The sequence below is a fragment of the Urocitellus parryii genome, chromosome 2, assembly GCF_045843805.1.
Source record: "Urocitellus parryii isolate mUroPar1 chromosome 2, mUroPar1.hap1, whole genome shotgun sequence".
Taxonomy (NCBI): Eukaryota; Metazoa; Chordata; class Mammalia; order Rodentia; family Sciuridae; genus Urocitellus; species Urocitellus parryii.
Genome location: NC_135532.1, coordinates 114141133 through 114150523, shown reverse-complemented (window position 1 = coordinate 114150523; position 9391 = coordinate 114141133).

Below are 9391 nucleotides of genomic sequence, written 5' to 3'. Positions count from 1 at the left end.
TCCGTTTTTCTCCGGGGGGGCAAGTGGCCCTCAGGGCAGAGCACACCAAGTGGAACTGGCCCTCAGGGGCCCTGGCGCTTCCCTTCCCTGCCTGCTGCCCCGCCGGCTCTCCAAAGCCTCCGGGAGCCCCCTGCGCCTGAGTTTCCCCGGAGTTCCGCCAAGATCGTGGGGCACAGTGGAGATCCGGAGAGAAACCAAGGCTCAGGACAGCTCCTCCTAGGCACCTTGGAACCTCATGAGTCCCTCCAGATGACAAAGCACATTGGACGCAGGGGCTGGGCTGGAGGGAGATCAGAGCCCCTGCATGTCCCCGAGCTCACCCTGACTACTCCCCCCCACCCCCGCCCCCCGGGTGTGGCTGAGCTGCTGTGCGTTGGAGGAGCCATATGCCAGCTGGCTGCACCCGCAGGAGTACCTCTGACCTCCTCCCGCCTCTCCACACCCAGCCCTCTGCCTAGTTTTTCCTGAAAGCATGTCAGAGGTGGAACTGAAACCCTAATCTGCCTGGACGTATTTGCCAGGGAAATGAGGCCACAGGGTCTGACCAGTCACGATTTGGCCTCTGTGTGCAGGGGAAAAAGGAGACAGGAAACTGGGACATCAGGCAACCCTGGGTACAGTCACACCTATGCTCAGCGACCTTATCTGATCACACAGTTTGCAAATCCAATCAGGGCAAAGATCACATGCACTTACCTAACATGCCACAAGGGACTTCCTATGGCCCCAAAGCAGAAAAATGTCCACAGGTGTCAAGCAAACTATCATTTGAAGAGTTACATTTTCTGGTGTTTATATCATGTCCTGAATCGATACTTTCTTAATTAGCTTTGTGACCTTGGGCAGGTCTCTTAACCTCTCTGAACCTCAATTTCCTAACATGTGAAACAGGACAAATAATCACAACTTCACAAGAGTCTCCTGATGGTCATGAGATGATGTGCACAAAAAGACCAGGGCCCGGGCTGGGGCTGGGGCTCACAGGTAGAGCACTCACCTAGCACGTGTGAGGCCCTGGGCTCGATCCTCAACAACACATAAATAAATAAATAAAATAAAGGCATCGTGTCCATCTACAACTAAAAAAAAAGACCAGGGCCCGTCACCCAAGAGATGTTTTTGAAGTGAGAGTTTTCCGTGACGGTATGAGACCGAGGTATGATCTCACTTAGTGACCCCAGAGATGGAAGCTATGCAGAAGGACCACCTAGACACCTGCCAGGGTCCTCAGGCCTCACACTGGCCAAGAAGTGGACCTGCGTGTCATTTCTTAGTGCCACAGTGTTCGGGAACCCTGTCCTAGAACAGCCCACGTAGCTTGCCCCACTGTGCCTGGCCTGGCCTCTGTGCCCGTCCTCCTGCCTCCCGCCTGGCCCCCTCAAGCTCTCAAGTGGTCCTCTCACTGGCTGCCGCAGAGCCACACAATTTGGCACCCCGTTGACAGAGTTCCTCTCGGGTCTGCCAGGGGTCTCCAGAACGCATGATCCTGCCTGCTTAGGACACAGGGCCCAGGGTGACCATGCTGTCCAAGGCCAGGAGTGGGAAGGGAACGGCAGGAAGCCAGGGATCATTGGCCATTAGGAGAGTGAGGATAGGAAGGCTCCCAGGGACCTGCTGGGGAGGGAGGAAGAGGACAGTGCTTCCCAGGTCAAAGGGCACGAGCTTGCAGCCCAGCTCACCATGATGGGAGGCTGACTGCCGACTGTCCCTTGGGTGGGGAAGGGACAGCTTGTATAATGGCCTGGCGGTGTCCCTCTCCCTGTCGACTGGCCTGTTCTGCAGGCTGGGAGGGAAAGGCCTGGGGGGCTGGCGTCCAATCCTGGGTGCTGTTCCCACCTCCCCAGCACGTGGAGGAGGGGAGAGCCCTCCAGACTTGAGGTCACTGCTGGGGGCTGGCACCCTCCCCTCAGGGGACACAATTCACAGTCCAAAAAAGACTCAAGTCATTCTCCAAATTCTCTCCCACACACCAGTCTAAAACTCTTTAAGGCTTTGGTGGTGAGCAATGTGACCCTCTGTGGGAGGGGAGGACCCTTTCCAGCGTGGGAGGAAGGGGGCCCTTGCCCTGGAAGAATTGTCCCTACACAGGGGCAGAAGCCTGCGCTCATCTCCAGTGTGCTGTGCTGCTGTGACAGCACCTCTGTTCCGTGGAGGGGCTCCACGCACCTTTCCCACACTAGCTCATTCAGTGCTCACGACAGCCTAGTCCATTTTGCTGGTGCAGTGGGCACGTCCACAGCGAGTGGTCTCAGAGAGGTGGATGGCAGTGTCCTGTCTGAATGGCCATCTTCCGGCACCAGGAAGGCCTGGGAGTACCCCGGGCGACGGCAGGATTGAGTGAGATCACGCATCCAAAGCTTCCGGCACAAAGCAAGGGCTCTCCTTCCCCAGCTTGTCCACCTGTGAGGAGACAAACCAGCTCCCTCAGTGAAGGTCTGCCCAGCACAGAGTGACTATCCAGTATCTGAGGAATGAGCGAAGGGCTGCTATTGCTGGGGTGGGTGGCAGAGGTGAGGTTGAGCTCAGGGGGTGTGCATAGGAGGCTGAGGACAGAGGGCCAGGCTGTGGCCAGGACAGTGGCTTCCCCGGGTCTTGCCCCAGGGCTGAGGTACAAGCCTGGGAGGTCTGAGCCCATGAACAGGCTTCATCTCCCTGCCCCTTGGATCCTGGTGCTAGCCCAGGGTTCCCCCAATGCCTGGGAGCCCAGAAGCCAGCCCTAGGCCCATCAGAGTGGTCACTAGAGCAGCACAGGGAGCTGGGAGGCCCCTGGTGAGGAGGCCCTACCCAACATAACCCTCCAGTGCCAAGATCCAGGCCACCCTTGGCTGGGGTGCAGGGGGCTGGCACAAGGATGCTTCTTGCAGCCTAAGATAGCTCAGACCCACACCCAAGCCATGGCTGTCCCACCCCTGCCCCAGGCCGGTCAACCCCTGGCAAATGCACAATGTTTCTTGGAACTCAGAGAAAGGTTTCTGTCGGGCCACACAGAGCCCAGGTCCCTGCTGGAAGATCTCCAAGCCACATTGGCACAGTTCAGCTGTGACCCAGCTTCACCCACCCAGGCTGTCCAGGGACAGGGCCTGAGGGAGCGCTTGCCTCTGTTGATCAGGATTAGGAGGGCCAAGGCCAGGTGCACCTGGGCCAAAACAAGCCGACCTTGACCAGGCGCTGTACCAGGGTGTGCTTGCACAAGTTCCCTTGAGTGTCCTGCTGATTGTATGCCTGGGATGGTTTCGAAGGGCTGAAGCTCACCACACCCTGTTCCAGCTGAACCGTTTCCGCTTATAGGCACAGCACCCTCCGTGCCCAGCACAACATGAAACGAACTGGGTTTTCCCACAAAGTGGAGTTGCTGAATCTCAATTGCTTGGATGTTTTGGGAGTGGCTGCTTAAAAATGCCACCCGCTGCTTCGGTTTGCTCTGCTCTTTGTGAGTACACATACAGCCCCAGACTCCAGGAGAGGTTAATCTGGTGTCCTTGTTCCGTTTCATTCCATGTGACCAGCTGAACTGGGCCTTTCTTGTTCAAGATTTGCAAAGGATAGTCGAGACCCTGCTTCAATTGCTGGCATTTCAAAGGGGGTTCTTGAAATGACAAAACTGTTCCTTTGCCCTGCCGACATTTCATCACGGATGAATATTTATCAAGTGCCCACACGGAGGGTGCTTGCCAGTTCTGAACCCAGATAAGGGGGAAAGTTCTTTATTCGGTTGCGGAGGCCAGTTTAGTCAGTGAACTGCATTTCTTTTAACTTCTGAAAACCTTCCTTTGCCTGGTGGAGGGGGAGGGGTCATTTTGTTTTTGCAAATGAAAACGAGGAAAACTTTTGCCAGTGCAGAGTATTTCTTCAATTATCATTTTCGTTTCCAGACAGCACTTGTCTTCTGAAACCCTCAAATTACCTTATTTCTTTGTGCTAAAAATAGTTAGTGGGACAGGGGTGGAACTCATGACTTGTAGCAACTTGTGAATTCACCAGATGGTTTCGTTTCTTCTGACCCGTTTTCTCCCTTCCTCTGCTCCACCCAAGAACAAATCATTCAGATACTGGACTACTACGGTGACTCAGGGGCCATTCCATCACTGAGCGATCTGGCCTCGGCCCTGCACTGACCCCTCGTGGTGTGGGGAACTCACCAGCTCTCACCCTGGGAACAGGCTGCAGGGCTGGTCTTCAGGCAGGCATAGAAACAGTAGGTGTGGTCCCTTGGCACCAAATGTCATGTGATGTGCTCTCTAGCAACAAGGCTCTGAGCTGGGCACTCAGTGATTTCCTCCTGCAAGGGACAATGTGAAACAGACCGGCTCAGCAGAGTCCCTGGGACTTAGATGCTTAGAAGATGCATTAACTACTTTGGATCTTCACCAAAGCTTGCCCACAGGGGAGGTCCCTCACAGAGGGCTGGGTCTCCTCCACCTGGGTGTCGTCAGGGTGTGCCCACTGCCTGACAAAGTGCATACCCTGTACCTATTGGAGTTCCACTGCAGGGAGCCTCCACCCTCCACAGGCATCCATTTCCTGCTGTGGGTCCCTGGTGAAGACCAGAAACACACAGAGTCCAGCTCTGCTCATAATCTAGCAGGACAGTTGGGGGCCAGGCACAAGAAATGCCACTTACAGCAGAGAGCACTGTGTTTTAATTGCTCAAGGAATAACACAGGCTGAAAGGGACACTGGGTTAGCTTTTTCTGAGTGCCAGGGATTGGGCTGTGCCTTTGGGGAAGTGATAAGGACAAAATGTGCAATGACCTCCTGCCCGGGCCCACCATCTCTGAGAACACCACCAATCTCACAACTGCAAAGTGGAAATAGTCTCCGCTGGCAGACAGGGAACTCGGGGACAGAGGAGTTAGGCAATTGTGCCAAAGGCCAGACCTCCAATGCAGATCAGTCCATCACCAGATCCTGCACCCTGTCCACCAGCCCTGCCTTGGGAGGGTCTCACCTTACCAGGTACCTTTGGGGCTTAACTTGAAGCAGCTTCCCAAACAGGCCCGCACTGCTTCTAGGAGGCAGCGCCAAGCAGGGAGAGTGATGCCCTCAGGTTCTCTAAGCACAATACCGAGTGGGGTGGAAGGCAGAGCCTCAGGTCACTGACCTCAAGTCGTGGCCAGCAGGCAACCACAGGGGGGCAGGCTGGCAAAGGTGTGGGCATCTACATGACTGCTGGATGAGTTCCCAGTGGCACATAACTGAGAAGTTGCAGCCTCGATGATATTGAATCTCATTAGAAGGGTGCTTTGTAAAGGGTCCAGTGAGCTCAGGCTTGGATGATTCGGGGAAACTGGATTAAAATGGGTCACATGGGTTGACATGTGATAGAGCGACTAAGTATGCAGACTTTAAGTACGCAGGGCTTTCATCCTGGCTTAGCCACTTACTAGCAGGGTGAAATCACATCCTCCTGGATTTCCCCCCAACACAGGGTTTCTGAAAGATGTTAAATGTTACTTCACGTGAAGCGAAATGGCATCTGACACGCAGTGCTTATGTAAACGGGGCTCCCATCTTTGTTCCGGCAGAATTCAGCAAAGGTGTGTGCCTTCAGTTACTCAGTGCCCAATCAGGCTGAAAGGTTTATCTGGGGCTTAGACAAACCTGCCCAGATCCACCAGGGAACAGTCCCTGCTGTGAATAAGGTTTGTGGTCAGTTGATGTGCAACCTGGAGAGGTGGGCCTCTATTGGCACCATTACTCATTGCTGACTGGGACTGAGAACTAGGCAGCTCTAAGAACGCAGTAGAAGTACAGGAACTGGTCATGCATGCGGAGGACTGTCCTGAACCAAGAGCACAGTCATCAGGAAACAGCAGCCATGAGAAGCCCTATGCACTGGCTGCGGAGTTAGCTTAACCTTTAAAGTCATTTCGTCCCCTCTAAAGCCAGTGCTAATGTTCTCAAGAGATGGTGACCCCAAAAGTTTCTGGTTACACACATACCTAGAGAAAGCACAGATGGTGTGACTTGAGTCACACATGTGGAAAAAAGTCTTTTAAGATGTTCATAGGAACTAAGAGCACATATTGGGATGATGTGTGTGCCAGGCAAAGTGGAGTATGACAGCCTGGGCAACTTAGCCAGACCCTGTCTCCAAATAAAAAATACATAAAAAGGGCGGGTGACATAGTTCAGTGCACATGGCCCTGGGGAAAAATATTTACCTTTTCTTTAAAACAATATTTTTTTAAAAAAGTAAAGACAGAGGAACTATTCCAGATGAAAGAAGACAAGGGACATAATGACTAAAGGAAATGTATAGTTCTATGTTGGACCCTTAGCATAAAATAGGACATGAGCAGGAAAATTAGTGAGAGTTGAAGACAGGCAGAATCTGGAGTGATGTGGTCACAAACCAAAGAACATCAAGGGTTCTGGGAAGCACAGAAGCCAGCAAGAAGCACAGCTTGCCATCACCTTGATTTCAGACTTCTGGACTCCAGAAATGTCAGAGAACGAGTCTTTGTTGTCTTAAGCCACCAGCTAGTGGAAGTTTGTTACAGCAGCCCTAGGAAACCAATCTGCAAGAAACCACAGTCAGTATCCATAAACCTGATACTTATGGCCATTTCCTGCAAGCTCAACTTGATGCGGCGTCTTACATACATTATCCTTTAATCTTCCCAACATCTGCATACAGGATGTTTGATTTGCAGAAGTTAGGACTGTGCCGAGCACTGAGCCCAGGCCCTTCGACTCCACCGTCTGTGCTAGTATCAGCTCTTGTGTCCCACAAAGCTCTACTCTCTGGGACACAGTTTAGTGCTCCCTGTACCACTTAAAACAAAATCAAAACATACCAAACAGGCCAGTGAAGGTTGAGATTTGGCTCAGGGACCACCAGCTTGCTACCCCCAACCTGTTCTTCTATCTGCGCTCTTCAGACTCTTTTTCTTCCCCAGCACTGGGAATTGAACCCAAGCGTGTTGTAATAAGCTACATCCCTATCCCTTTTAAGACAGGATCTGGCTAAGTTGCTCAGATTGACCCTGAATTTAAGATCCTTGTGCCTCAGCCTCCAAGTGGCTGGGATTAGAGGTAGGTGGCACTGTGCTTGGGTTTAGTCTTATCTGTGTAAAAGTAATATAAACATTCATGGAAGGGTAGTTGATGGGTTTCTGTTCTCACGACTAAAAGGCTCAGGGTTTACTCTAGTTAAACGGTTGATTGGACTGCACAAAATAACCACACAAGAGACACAAATACCTTTTTATTTGGGGTCGCTGTGTCGGCTCCTCTGACCTTAAGGGTCCGCAGGAAGAGAGAGAGCAAGACCCCTTTTATGGAGGAGAAGCTATTCAAATGAGGCAAGGGGTCAGGTTTCAGGGGGCTGAGTCTATCTTCATGATGTCCACTGTCAGGAGGTTGACTGACACCTGGGTAAGTCACACCCAAGGGCACAGTATTAGAAGGGGACACACACAAGGCACTTCCATGGAAAATTCTATCCTAATCAGGGCAGGGGGTTATATTACAAAGGAACAGGTGAGCATAGCTTCATCCATGGGGCTGTAGCAAGACACACCCATGCACGAGACACCGATCCTCAAACCCAAGAAGGGTGGGGAAAGCTCTGCCACATTTCTGTGACTGAGCGCCTCAGCACCCAGCCAGGGAGTGTGACTCAGTCACATGCAAGGTTGGTCTCCCACAGGTAGTTGGATTAAAAAAAAAAAAAAAAAAAAAACATGCTTGGTGGCACACACCTGTATTCCAGTGGCTCAGGAGGCTAAGACAGGAGAATCCCAAGTTCAAAGCTAGCCTCTGCAGTTTATCGAGGCCCTAAGCAACTGAGACCCAACAAAAAAGGGTTAGGGATATGGCACAGTGTTTAAGTGCCCCTGAGTTCAATCCCCAGTACCCCCAACCCCTCCAAAAAAGCTCAAATTTGAAAGAAATGAATTGATGGAATGAATGGATGAGACCTTAAGTGTCAAGACAGCTGATGGTATGTGTTTCATAAATGGTTAAAGTCAAGATGTTCCAGCCTTTCAGAATGAAGGGACACAGGCTTGAGGCTGTGGACAAGAATCCTCCTGAGTCAGATACCCAGGCTCTCCCATGTGCCTATTTGTTCTACTTCGCTTTAAAAAATTTGGTCTTTGAGGGAAAAAAAAAAAATTCTACATAATTAACTTACTACAGCTCATGGTGAGTTAAGAAATGGCTTTTAGGACAAATATTATGAAATCACCTTGTTGGAAACTCAAAATTTAAATGAGAAAGGCTTTTGGTTCAGATCACAGTGTTGATGGGGACGATAACCAAGTGCTATATAAAACTGTTAAAGCAAAACCTAGGACTTCAGTGAAGAACTGTTTCCAGAAGCGTTTTGGGTACTTTTGGAATATGTGTGTATATTTACTGAGATTTCTTGGGGTTGGGACCCAAGTCCAAACTTAATTCATCATTGTTTTGGTTCTGGGCCGAGAGACACCTGATCACCAGGCCACATCCCCAACCCTTTCTATTTTGAAATAAGGTCTTGCAAATTTACTTGCTGTCCTCCCGACTCCACTTCCCATTTGCTGGTCATGCATGTTTCACATACACCTCTACATACAGCCTGTTAATAATTTCACACAGTATTTTTAGTAATTTTGTACCTAAAACAGTTTATGTACATTGAACCATCACATTTATATATAAATCTTGGCAAATAGTTACAGATTTCGAAGCATTTTGGATTTTAGATTAAGGAAGCTCAACCTATTACCATTTCATTCACTTTGTTTTAAAATGGGCCGTTAAGAATGTCACTGGTCTTCATAATTAAGATATGAACTGTGAAACCCAAATTAACTTTGCATAACAAGACAGAATGCCTATTAAAAATCAGAATTAGGACCAAATATTCTCATTAAGATGATTTACAGAGGTAGTGGGGAAACAAAGATAGTGAGATAGCCTAGCATGCTCCAGGGCCTGGCTTCAATTCACTGCAAAAAAGAAATAATAATTAATTAAGGTCCTCCTACCCGAAACTGACCAAGAGCTGCCAGTTTGTAAGAAATATAGGGAACTGAAAAGTATGTTCAGTGACACCATACAATGAGCAACACAGAATATGGAAAATTCCTTAGTACCTGACCCAGTTTCTTCAAATATATTATGCACAGAAGAGAAAAATCTGTGCCTAAATCCAACAGAACATAAATGGCCCTCGTCTGAACAAAGCAACAAGCATGTGAAGGTTGAGGGAATTTGGGGCTCGATGGCACAGCAACTAGAGTCAACTTCACAAGCGGCATCTTGGTTGTTTCCCAAGCCCTCACCTTATAGAGGAAAATATGAAATCATTTGTATTCTTTCCAAATACAAGGGAGGGAGGTAGACTGGGGATTTTGTGTATAAACCAGGTTGGCTGACCTCCAACTTCTACCTCTGGAGC